Source organism: Quercus lobata, chromosome 8, assembly GCF_001633185.2.
Source record: "Quercus lobata isolate SW786 chromosome 8, ValleyOak3.0 Primary Assembly, whole genome shotgun sequence".
NCBI lineage: Eukaryota > Viridiplantae > Streptophyta > Magnoliopsida > Fagales > Fagaceae > Quercus > Quercus lobata.
The window spans coordinates 35,135,877-35,149,799 of NC_044911.1; positions in this window are offsets into that span (position 1 = coordinate 35,135,877).

Here is a 13,923-nt window from a genome sequence, read left to right on the forward strand (position 1 = left end):
TCATTTCAAGCTAAGAAAGAAATCTTGTTCTTCATCCAAGAAAGAGAAAAAAGACATAGCATCAACTGTTTATTCCTCTGCAGTTGGGAGTTTGATGTATGTTATGGTTTGCACATGGCCAAACATTGCTCATGCAGTTGGTGTTGTTAGCAGGTTCATGGTCAATCCTGGTAAAGATCACTAGGAAGCAGGGAAGTGGATTTTCAGGTATTTGAGAGGTATCTCTAAATTGTGCTTGATTTTTGGTGATTCTAAACCAGTTTTGGAGGGTTATGTAGATGCAGATTGGGCAAGTGACCTTGATGGTAGGAAATCTACATCAGGGTATTTATTTACTTTTGTAGGGGGAGCTATATTGTGGCAGTCAAGATTGTAAAAGTGTGTTGTCTTATCTACAACTGAAGCTGATTACATTGCAGCTAATGAAGCAGGTAAAGAGATGCTTTGGTTGAAACGGTTTCGGTTTCTCTAAGAATTGGGTTTGAAGCAAGATGGGTATGTAGTTAATTGTGATAGTCAGAGTGCTATGGACTTGAGCAAGAATTCTATGTACCATTCAAGCTTGAAGAACATTGAGGTGAGATACAATTGGTTGAGACTAGTTGTTGAACAACAGTCATTAGAATTAGAGAAGATTCACATAAATGAAAATCCGGCTGATATGTTTACTAAGGTTGTGTCTAGAGAGAAGCTAAAGTTCTGTGTCGGGTTTGCCGGCATGAATTCTAACTAAAGACTTAGGTTGAAGATCTCCTCCGTATTGTGCTAGAGGGGGAGATTGTTGGGTGCATGTGACACCCTTGGATTCCAGCCCACGTGCATTGTCAAAGCTCATTTATGAGCCTGCTTCCAAAAGTCTTCAAGTCAGCCATGCCTCTTAATGAGCTTGCTTCCTCAAGCTTCCAAAGTCAGCTTTTGGTTTAATGCAAAGCTGAGCAAGTGTATCTAACACATTGAAGGAAGAAAGAAAAGAAAGAAGCAAATGACAAGGGTAATTCGGCCTTGATTGGAGAGCTGAAACAGAGAGTCCTTTTTTGGGCTATTGTGTGTGAGTTCCAAAGTGAGCAAGAAACACAAAGGGAGAGAGTTTCAACCATTTGAGGTGCAGTCCGTGTGAATAGATAGAGAGAAACACAGTGAGAGTGTGAGAGAGTGAAAAAGAAAAATGAGACATTTTTCTTTACTCAAGTTACGCACAAGGAAGATAAATTAGTGGAGTTCTCATGGAGTTTTTGATTGCTACAACCATAGAGAGTTGGAGTATTCAGAGAAAGATTTTGCTATTGGTTTTGTAGTAAGATTGTATTTACTCCTTGAGATTTATTTGTTGTATATCCAATTTATTGTGGATTCAAGTTTAGCATAAATTTGATAGTTGTAATCTCCATTTCATAGTGGATATTTTTTCGGAGCTGTCTCGTGGTTTTTCCCTCTATACTAAAGGGTTTTCCACGTAAGATTTGGTGTTCTTATGTGGTTGTGTTTATGTGGTGCTTGCTGAAATTTTTGTTTCCATAATATTGCTATTGCTCGGTAGTTATATATTTTAATTCACACATAGACATTGAGGGAATTAGGATTTTTCCCCGACATTTGTATGGGTATCCGTATGGTACCAGGTTTCCAGAATTTGTGAGCTTCATAATCGTATCTGTAGTATTGCACGAATCACACGAATAATAACGTTCTGAATACCAATGAGCCTTCTCAGTACTTACATCTAACACCTGGAGATTGCCATCTTTTGCAAATCCTAAAGCTCCAGTGATAAGCGGGAGATCTCGGTTGGCAACCCATACAACTGTTTGCTTATTTGACGTGTACCATATTCCAACATATCTTTTGCCACCAGAACTTCCAGTAGGATTAAAGAATCCTAATTCAAACTTTCTTCCAGGCGAAACCAAAGTTTCTTCATTGTCTGATCTAATCCACTCGCCGTACCTCAAAGAAACTCTATCAGCGCAAGAAACATGAAAGGAACACAACAGTACTTGTATTATGTACAAGATGATGAACATGGAACACAGCATGCAGTTTGTGGACCATCCTTTAATAACGTTGATTGCTCCCATTTTTCAACTCTCTGTTACCGTTATGAAAAAAAGCACACGCACAAGTAGAATTTACATTAATTGTTGTATTTGTTAGAAGCAGTGACGGTGTGGTTGCTGATCATCTAAGCAACTCCTGCTGTTTTGGCTTTGTTGATACTAAATAAAATGGCCTCGCGTTCTTGCTTGTTGACGCAAAGACTTCTTGGTCAGCAATTATCACTTTGAAAACTGGAAAAGGTTGCCAATAAAGTATGCAACGTGAACGACTTTTACCGTTTGATTTGAATCCCTTCTTTTTCCTTTACCTTAATTATTTGTTTCTTTTATAATCTTTTGGTTCTTTCGATAAGCATGCTTCATATATAACAACATGTCGTGCAAAAAAAAAATCATTCTATCACGGATTTTAGGCCCCGTTGTGCCAAATTATACTACCAATTTTAAACTAAATTAGTTATTAGTCAAATTATGTCGGTTTATAATGTTAGGTGCATGGCACCATTGTAGTCCAGCCCACATTCTATAGGACACCTCATTACATGAGGTAGTTGAACAAGCCACAACTGTCATCTTGCTTTTTCTAATTTTCCTGGAAGGTGTCTTGGCCCTCTTGGGCGTGTCTTACACACTGAAGAGAAAAAGGAAAAGCTGAAGCAAAATAGAGAGATATTCCGGTCATTGAGTAAGATTGCTCATTTATTTATCTATATATTACTAAAAGTTGAAGCGTAGCATTTAATGTTGCTGCGCTCATGTTGTGCCATGTCAGCAGTCATGTCATTTAATTTTTTTTTTTTTTGTCCTACAATTTTAAAATAGTTTTTACAAATTTCAGAATAATAATAAATCTACATAATAAATCCCTGCCCTATAATAAATCTGTATGATAAACCACAGCCCACTTCTTATTTATTTACTTCCACCATAAAACCCAATCTAAGGCCTTTTCAACTTAAAGGATAAATAAGAAATTTGAAATTGTGGAACCCTGAGGGGTTTTGCGTGAGAAGCACAACATGGGGAATGGGAATGGGAACAAGCAGTTTAAAACAGAGTTTGAATTTCTCCGACCTTTCTGTTCTACAGTTACACATCATTTCAAGGACAAACATACGGTTTGAACTTCTGCTCTACAGTTTCACATTGTCTCAACCTAAGGAAAACCAGAGAGTCCAAAACCGTGAAGGGAAGGAATCTGATGCCATTTGAAACCGTGAAAATCTCCCCACCTTCATGCTTTACGGTTTCACAGTAACAGCCGCCTATTTGACTTCCTTCCTTCCGTCTTCCTCTCCTTATAGTATATAAAGACTGACAGAACATGGCTAATTCAATTGAGGTATCTCTAAATCCTAGTTCTTTTTGTGCTTCATTCTTTTGCTTGATGTTTTTTGTTTCCCTTTTTACATTTTGTTACGGCCTCTTTCATGTTGTGGTGTGGATGATTGTTATGCTGAAATTTTGATTGTTGTACATTTTGTTATTGCCTCTTTTGTACTGTGGTGTGAATGATTGTTTTGGTTGCTGTGGTTTTTAATTGTTGCTCTGTCTTTTGGTTCAATACTAACAGAAATTGCAGAAACATCAACAATAGATTATCTTTTGATTTATATGAATTGGTAGTAATGGTTTGCTACTTGGTTTTGAACACACAACTCAGTTTTTGAGATTATAAGGAAGACAAATACACATTCAAAATTGAATCTTTATTATTGGTTCAAGAATTTGGGTCTTTGATAGAGATATAATTGATTAATTGTGAGAGAGAGAGAGAGAGAGAGAGAGAGAGAGAGAGAGAGAAGCCTAAGAAAATTTATACAAATATGGACTCTTTAAGTCTTATCTCTATCTCTGTGTTGTTCTTGTAATTCACAGGTTTAATGGAGTGTGCTTTGGCAAATCAAAGAATTGTGGGTCAACTTTCATCCAAAACATTGTGCCTTGCCACTAGCTATTCAGTTTTTTACATTGTATCTTCAAACTGACAGAACCTTAAGAAAAATGCCCAACACGGTGTTTATACCTGTCAACTTTCATCCGAAACATTGTGGGTCAACTTTCATGCCACAAGCTGTAACGCAGAAGGCACATTATCACCTTCCATAGTATCCCAACATTTCTTCAATTTATGTAACCAAAAGAAATACGAAACTGTAATATTTTTTTCAATTAGAAATAACAATGAATTACTTTGGTGTGGTGTGGATGATTGTTTTGATTCATGGGGTTTTTAATTGGAGCTATGTCTTTTGATTCAATACTGATAGAAGCTGAAGAACATTACAATGTCATATAAATCAATGGATTCAATACTAACAAACACTGAAGAAAAAAGGTGTTTGTGTTGAAGTTTCTAATAGATTCAATACTAAACAAAGCCAAACACCGCTAATAGCCATGAGTACTGGAAGCCGTGGTTGGTAAGTGATTTTACTGATAGGCTTTGGCTTTGGGAAATTTTTTTTTCCTAACAGCTTTTAAAAAAAAAAAAAAAAATATATATATATATATATATATATATACACAACCACCAACCATTGTATGAAGGCACTTATCGATAACAAGAATCCTCCCTGTTTTGTATGTCAAGTTCTTTAAGAGGAGCAATGTGGGTTTGAAGGTCTTGTCTTCGTTCATTGGTATTGTTGTCTTTGTGTTTGTTCAAATATCTCAGTGAATACATAGAACATGCTGAATGTATATATTGTGAGAAAATTTCAATACTACCTTTGAAGATTTTAATTTGAATTTCTTTGACATTGTTTCCTTCGTATTCTGAATCAATAACGACTAGGAATCTCCTCTATGTGTTAGTCTGAACTTTCAGCTTTAGCTCACAAATTTATTTAGAAATCCTCAAATGTTTCTTCTCTACATTTAAATGGTACTTTTAAACTGATTGTGTATGACCTCCAAAGTTTGCAAACATAGTTACTTTTGTGCATCAATTCTAGATAATCCATAGAAGTTATTTTTTGCTACTGGAATGAAGCTATTAATATGGGGATTGTTCAAATTTCTGGTAATGTTTCTGTTGTTATAATGTGCAAAAATGATCCATTAGTGAAAAATGAAAATTGGAAATAGTAGACACTGATAATGAATCTATTAACTAACTTATTTTGATCATTTACTTCATTAGCTTCATCGAAAACTCTTAGAACAATATTTAAAATTAAAGTTGTTCCCTTTAGTTTTTATAAAAATTTCTATTCTATTTGGTTGTGTGCTAAGTTTTTAATTCAAGTTTTTCATTTAAAATGTGTTTTTGATGTTCAACCTGTGATCCTCCAAATTAAGGAGGCATTATGGAAATTGATAAGCCAAAAACAAATTGACCCCTTGTGATTGAATTAATTGATTAATTAGTCAAGTTATTAATTAATCAAATTAATATGCAAAGGCGTGGTAGCACAAACAAATCACCAATAAACTAATTATGCAGCGAAAAATAAATGACACGGTGATTTGTTTACGAATGGGGAAAACCTAACGGCAAAAACCCCACCGGGTGATTTTCAGGTCACCACTCCCGAAACTCCACTATTATCACAACAAGCGGTTACAAGTAAAGGAATCTCAAGTACCTTACCAACCTATAGTTGAACCCTTACCCCAATACCCAATTGGACTTGTTCTGTAGTGACAGTTTCCCCTTTTTGATGCACGGCTCCCAAGTACGTGACTAACAAATTGCGCGGATAAGCAACTTCAATCACCAATTAAGAAGGTTGTTGGCTGCAAAGTTCTTCAATTCATCCACACGATAAAGATCAAGAAGATGCTTGGTTACAAAACCTTACGGTGCACATACACAGCAACTTCTTCAAGAGAAAGAGATGAACTAAAGGCAAGAACTTCGTCTCCGGTCACAATTTGCTTAAACAGAGTTTGCTCAATGCTTGTGCAACTTGTGAACTCCTTAACAGCCCTTAAAATAATCCTTTTATATGTTTAGGGTTAGGAGAAAAGAAGACCTAAACACATAATCATGGATTCCAAGAAATCAAATCAGAATTCTGAATTTCTTAAATCTCGACAAATAAGCTGTCAAGAAGCTGTCGAGCAGGTGTCGAGCCACAGGCTGAACAGCTTCCTTAAACCTCGATAGATGTAGTTGTCGAGATTTAATGAATTTGCACTCCTCAGCTTGTTGGACAGACTTAATGACTGCAATACTTGATCTTGAAACTTTGTTTCTTGAAGTATTTGAACACATCCTAGAACTACCCAATTACAAGTAAAGTATGTTTTGTCAAAAGATTAGCCAATTACATAAAATCATGACATATGTTCTTAACATGTGAACCACATATGTCCTAACAAAAATTTCTTTGGTTATGATGTTGCTTATGGTCAAAGGAAAAATGAGAGTGACTCTCCCAGCAACTCCCACAAGTCCCATGGTGAGTCACACAGATTCCCACACTGTTTCCACAACATATAGCATAGTGACTCCCTCAATGACTTTGGCAAGTCCAAACAATGACTCCCTCAATGACTTTGACGAGTCCAAACAAGTTCCTGTACGTACACTTTGGTGAGATTTTTTATCTTCAAAGAATTGGCATAACAATTATCATGGAATTTATTATAGCATAGGAACTATAAAGCAATCTGCTATAAATTATTATTGCATAGCCATGAATTTTGATTCTATATATGTTTTATACCAAGCAATGATTGGTGCTTTTGAATGCTTTAGATTCTATCCTCAATTTGTTCAGTTATCATGGATAATCTATTGTTTCAGGTTTAGGTTATTCATGATACTCAGATTCAAAGTTTAAACTTTTGGATTAAGTTTACTGTAAATGATTGCATCGTTGTGGTGTCCTTCATTGCTTTGAGAAGTAAATTTTGACTTGAATGAAATAAGATGAATTGAAGTTCATATGAATGAAATAAGATGCATGTGGCAGTGTTGCCAATTGCCATTACTCTGTATTCTATACTATATATTTACTCTACAAATGACATAGCTCTTCATTATAATGAATGGTCTTGGTTGATGAAAGTGGAAAAGCACTATAGACAAAAATTGAAACTGCTATCTTTATTTTGAACTCATATGTGCTTAATAGGATTGTTTTATATTGGTCATGTTGAGCAAAGAAAACAAAACTTATTTTTTATTTTGTACACATGCATGCAATGAATATATGAACAGGATGGTTTCAGTCAGTTTGCCAGATAATGCCTTCCAACTCTTTTTCACATTGCTTCATTGGATTAACATCTCCTGCTAATGGTGTTTGATGATGCGTAAAGTTATAAGATGTTGAAACATAAGAAACTCTAGGATCTTTTGTTTTTAGTTTTGCGTAGTAAGAGCATGCAACTACAAAAGGCAAAACCCACCCACACTCCGAAAGGACTACAGTGTAGGGTAAGTTAGGTTGCATAGATTTTTCTTCTCCAAAAAGGGAAAAAGGGCACTTAGATTTTGGCCAAATATGACTCTTATTTACTCAAAATCATTGGCTAAAACTTTTCACTTAAAATTGTTAGGGTACCCTTTTTTTTTTTTTTTACACCTAATTTTATTTGGATACCACCTATTTATTTTCAAACATCACTAATAAGTTATTAGGTTTTCCCAAATATTTTTTGCTCTATTATTATATTAATCACAAATGTTTCATATCTCATTATCTAAATTGGGTTATGATATAAAATATCACAAAAAAAGCCCGAAAACTCATATTTTATCCAATTTTATTATCATATTCTATTTAAAGCCCAAGAATAGTTATGCTTGGCAATATTTGAGAAGTCCATGATTCAAGTCCATGGCAAAACAATTTTATCAATAGAATTCAAATCCATGATCAAAGTCCATGATTTAAATCCATGGCAATTTATTTATCCAAAACCCAATTTTCATTGGCAATATCAAAAACCCAACTTACGTTGGCACTATTTAAAGCCCAATTCTCATTGGCAATATCAAAGCCCAATTCTCATTGGCAATATCAAAAACCCAACTTGCATTGGCACTATTAAAAGCCCAAGCTAACTACTTGACACTATTCTATCAAAAGCCCAAGGTTATTAATACTTGGCAAAATACTATATCATAATTATTTCACTTAAAAGTCCGATAATGAGCAATACTTTAAATTCTTAAACATATCTAATCTAATACTATATATAATAACAGAAGCCTTCAAGCAGGTACTGCCACGTTAGGAAAAAGATCCACTTAAAAAACTGACACGTTTACAATTTAATCTTAAAAAAACCGCACGGTACACCATTTGAGAGTCCTTTTTTTTTTTTTTTTTTTTTTTTTGACCGACCGTTTGAGAGTCTTCATATCAATCTTCTTTATAAAAACACAAACCCAAACGCCGCATTCCTAATGAAAAACTGAGAGAATCTGAGAAATAGAGGGAGAGTCGTAAAGAGTGGAGAAAGAGAAAAAACTGAGAAATCTGGAGAGAGAGAAATCTGAGAAATCTGTTCACCAACTACATCAAGCCTTAAGACAATCCAAGCCCAGATTCTTACCGGTTGGAAGGATCAATATCATTCTAAACTTAAAGACCTGTTTCAATCTTTGTTTCCAGACATTCCAATCAAGAAAAAAGAGAACTACTTCCCAGTAAAATGACCTTTTTGGTTTTTTATTTTTCTAGAAAAAGAAGTAGAAGAAGGCATATGAAGTCGACTAAAAAGAGTTCCCTCTAACTTTTTGGTTAACAATGACTCCGACAAGTAATTCTTTCTCTGACTTTTTTTGCTCCACAAATTTAAAGTTAAATTAGTTCTGTTATATGTTTTCAACATTTAAAAAAAAAAAAAAAAAAAAAAAAAAAAAAAAAAATTAACCCTGTTTCTCCTCCCGATACTTATTCTAAAAACTAAAACAAGAACCTGATAATAAAAAAAATTTCTCCTACCTATCTCCTTCTCCTGCCCCAAAAAAAACCGATCAACTCTCTCTTCCTTTATCCCCATCTCCATCTCCTTCTATATCACAAACTTAGCATAAACCAAAACACCCCATCTCTGACTTCGTCATCTTTCTCCTCATCCCATAAATTTCTTCAAACACATTACACGCCCAGCACAAACCAAACCCATAAATCATCAAAACCAAAATAATCTTATCTCTCTCTTCATCATCTTCATCTTCATCCCGTAAATTTCCTCAAACATAGTGCACAAGCAACATAAACCAAACCCATAAATCACAAATACAAGCCAAACCCACAAATCACAAAACCTCCTTTGCATCTCAGTCTCTTTCAGACTTTGCACTTTTTCTCCTTCTACTCTTAGATCTTCCATTTCATGTCTCTCTCCGTAAAATTTGGGTCTTTTTTGTTCAAATGATAGAGAAGAGATAGCAAGATGAGATAAAGAAAATGAAAGAAATTGTTGACAAAAAAAACAGGGGAGGTAAGATGGAAAAAAAAGAATAGAAACTCATAGGCATGGTGGAGGAAACTTAAGTTTTAGCCGCTGATAATTTTATTATACACGGTTTGAAACTTTCAAAGATAAAATGAAGAGAAAGTTTGAAATTTTTTTATCCAAAGAAAATAAAAAGGCCAACTATGAAAGTTTGAAGCACTTTGCGTGGATGTCGTGCTACCAACACATTCTTGGAACTTGATCACTTTTCATTTTATGTTAATATTTTTTACTTTCTTTAGTAGCATCCTTGGATTGTCCGCCCACTTAACCGGAGACTCTTTGGTTAAGGAAATAAAATCCTATGAGAACAAGATAATATGGGTTAAAAACTTAACATATTATTAGACTATCAAACTTCAATATCTATATATGCTTAGTTAGAATTTAATATTTTTATTTACCTAAAAGTTGTGATTTAAAAATATATTTGAAAGATAGATTTTTATATTTATTTGGACTATTTTAGTCAAATTTTCAACTTTTACCAATTTAATATATTTATTATATTTTAAATAATTATTAAATTAATTATGATGTCATTACAATTCAACTTTGGTTCGATCTCAGTCCGACCTTAAAAACTTTGAACCTCTTCTTTATTCGGTTCATTAAATGGTTAGATATTTATTTGCTTATGAAATATATCAAATATGATCTTCATTTTCACAAAACATAAGGTATCATATTTACAAAACTTCACTTAAGGCTTTCTTTCTTTTTGAAAAAATTTCAAATCCATTCCATGAGTTTGTCTATTCTTTATTCATTATTGATTTTTTTTTCATAGTTAATAGATTTCCCGTGCATCGCACGGGTTAGCAACTAGTTATTATAATATTACAAGCTCATGGAATTTATGAAATATCTATTCTCAAAACCCATGGAATCATCTTGTAAAAGCCCATGGAAAGTTATGATTGTTAGACCCATGACATATATTTATTTCATGTTATAAACCCATGAAATACATGGACATCATTTGCATCGCAACATCCATAATATACGCCTTCGACCCTCATGGTAAACATTCAAACCCACAAGATCATTGTTTAAGTTATGATGCGATTATTACAAACCATGAACATTATTTCAATATGGAATTCACCAAAGTAAATATTATTTACAAAAGTATTTTGAAACTTGTCCTATTGTTTCAAACATTACAACTAATTGCCCAAAGGCCCATTGCAAGTATTTATGAAAAAACCCAAAATATTTACTAATAAAAGTCCATGAGGAATGAAAGCCCATGACAACATGTACACACAACCCAGCCCATGTGAGCAAGCCCAAGCAAAAAACACCAGCAGGGGGCAAAGAAGAGTGGGCAAACAGCCCTTGTTCATTCCTAACCAAAAAGAGCAACTAGGTACTCATACAAGGGAACCAAGCCTTTGAGAATGGACTAAGGGCTGTCCCATCAGTTTTCTGCCACCCTCTGCCTAACGTGAACAGTGCCCAAAGGCTGTCATATCAGCTGAAATCAAAAGGATGAAGGGACTCCATCATCTTCCTCAAGATTGCACCTCCAGCGAAAGGGGAGCTAAAACCAAACTTCAACAAATTGATGCTATAAATGTTAAAAACATTCAAGACATGATTCATATGCCAAGCCCATGAATCCTAAAGGGGAAAAATTGGGAACATGTGGTTTGGAGGGCATAAAGGGATCTCCAGCGAAACCCCCCGAAGTAGACTAAACCTTGACACCTAGCTTGGGAGTGCTAAATCTTACTTCTCAGGGATCCGAATCTTAGTTGCAGCATTAGGATTCGCTCTTGATACATACCTCAATCACAATAATTAAGCTCAGCCCCAAATCCTGGCATTTAATGCAAAAACACTCTAAAATCCCATCATTACCCAAAGAAGCAAGGCAGCCCCTAAAATGGATTTTCCTACTTCTGATAAAAAAACCTAACCTTGATTCAGCACCTCTGAGTAGTCATACGTTTTTGGATTCTTGTCAATAAATGCTTCCCTAAACTCCATTATAAAAACACAAGCAACTAATCAGAAAGACGACCTAGCTACCCTTCTCTGAGACTTTGGATTCGTTGGCCATTTTTGCTGGTGGTTCAGCTCCCCTTAAGCTCACCACTCATCATCTTCAGCCTTCACTCATCTAATCTCAAATATTCTTCTCACCCCTCTACACAAACACGGCTCAAAAATGTCCTCCAACTAGACACAAACAACCCATTACTCACATAAAGCTTCAATCTCAGTATTAATTTTATCCCACTCACTCAAAACAGTCCACATTCACCTCGTTCACGCCTTATAAACACATACCAACCAAAATCTTAGCTTAATACTTGCTGCACTGAGCTGGAGATCTTTCTCTCCCTTCACTCCATCCTTTTTTTCCTTTTTTATTTGTAACTATAGAGTCTTTAATCCTTGTTTAATATTATTATGATGAAGGCCATAATGTTCTGGAAACTATCTCTTCCCACAGAACCTTTAATTTTTACTTTTTATTTTACGGTTGAAGGATATAATGTATATGTAACAATTGAACTTTTCCCTCACATTAATGTAATGATGGCTGAAAGTATAATGAACTCCCCTGATCGAGACATGCAAGGACCCCTAGGAGTTAACATATTCCTAAACTTATTTAATCATTGACCGTTGGATTGTTTAAATCTATTTTTTCTGGACTAAGTGTAATTTTACCCTTACCACTAGAGGACTGATTTGAACTATGATGCTGTAAAATGACTAATAATATAACAAACTAACAACACTAACATGTTTATTATGCTTTATTGTTGTCTTCTTGTTAGGGTGCAGCCTCTATCTCTTGCTTGGGCGGACTTACACCACACCGATAGCCTTTGGGTTTTATTTCAAGGGCCCATCTTCGAGTTTCAACTTGGCTACCCCATATTTTAGTTGGGAACATCAAAATTTTCCCTTCAACAAAAATTATTCATATGCAGGTTTAAAGAAAAGAGATGAGACTCTAGAAGGAGGATGCTTGGGGCAAGATTGTTAGGTGAATGGTCTCCAAAATCATATAAGTGTAAAATATATTTATGCCATGAGGTTTATTTATATGTAATAATTTATAATAAAAAATTACGTTAATTTATATGTAATATGAAGTTGTCTAGATTTGTTGGTGCAAAAGTGAATGTAGATTTTGCATAAAATTCTCTCATTGCCTTGAATTTTTTTTTTTTAATTACCGTCTTTATTTTTATATTGTATTCTCTTTTTTCTTTTAGTTTATTTTTGCTAGGCTAATTAGGCTCTTATTGATATTTGATTTCCTTTAAACTCATATTCCATGTTAATTATAATTTAGAGGTGCATATTTAAAAAGAATAAAAAGAATATATGGGATTCTAGAATGATATTTATGTTAAAATTTGAAAATCCATTATTTTTTATGATGGCATAATTTTGGTTTGACTATAGTAGATAGCATGCTTGATACTAAGAAGGACACATGGCGCAAAATTTGAACTCTAATTTGGAATTCTAATTTGAGTTTCTTTTAGCTTCACCTATTATTATATATATAGATATGTGATTTTAAAGTTAAGTATCCCGTGCATTGCACGGGTTAGCGACTAGTATATTATTATAATTAAGTTAGTGTCTTGCTCTTATATGCGTGTGTGCATGTCCAATTTCATTTCCTTTATGTGTGTGTGTGTGTGTGTATATATATATATATATATTAAGTCTTGTAACTAAGGGTATATTTGGTTGAGGTGAAAATAGAGAGGATGGAAAAGAGGGAGAGAAAAATATGGTGGAAAATGAAATTTTCCATTGTTTGGTTGAGAGGGGGAGGGGGACAGAAAAGTGGTGGGGCCGACAAGTTTTCTCTCCTCCCCTTTTGTCAGGTGGTGGATTCTTCTTCTTTTACTTCTTTTTTTTTTTCTTAATTTTAATTTTTATTATTTTTTTGAGAAAATACTTTTGGATGATTTCTTATGCTATTTTTTGAAATGTGCACTTTCATCTATACACAATTTTTTTTAAAAGTATAATGTATTACTTTTTGTTTTATTTAGGAGGGATGTGATGGTAAATTTATACAAACCTTATTTTCAACCAAACCAAAAAGTTTTCCATCCTCTACTTTTCCACCCTCTCAACCAAACACAAATGAAGAAAACTAAAAACTTTTCTATTCTCTCACTTTTCTATCCTCCCTCTATTTTCTATCATCTCACTTTTCCATCCTCCCAAACAAACGTAACCTAAGTCCGGTTCCTTTCATTTATATTTTGTATCTTTCTTTTTGTTTATACTTTATATATATCAACATTGAATGCACAGTACTACTTTTTGCTAGAAGTACGGTAAATAAAAATAAAAAGTATTTAAAATAACACAGTACCCATGAATATAACTAAAAAGTGCAATGAGACTTATGAATAGTACCAAAAAGTGTAATGAAACTCATAAATAGTACTAA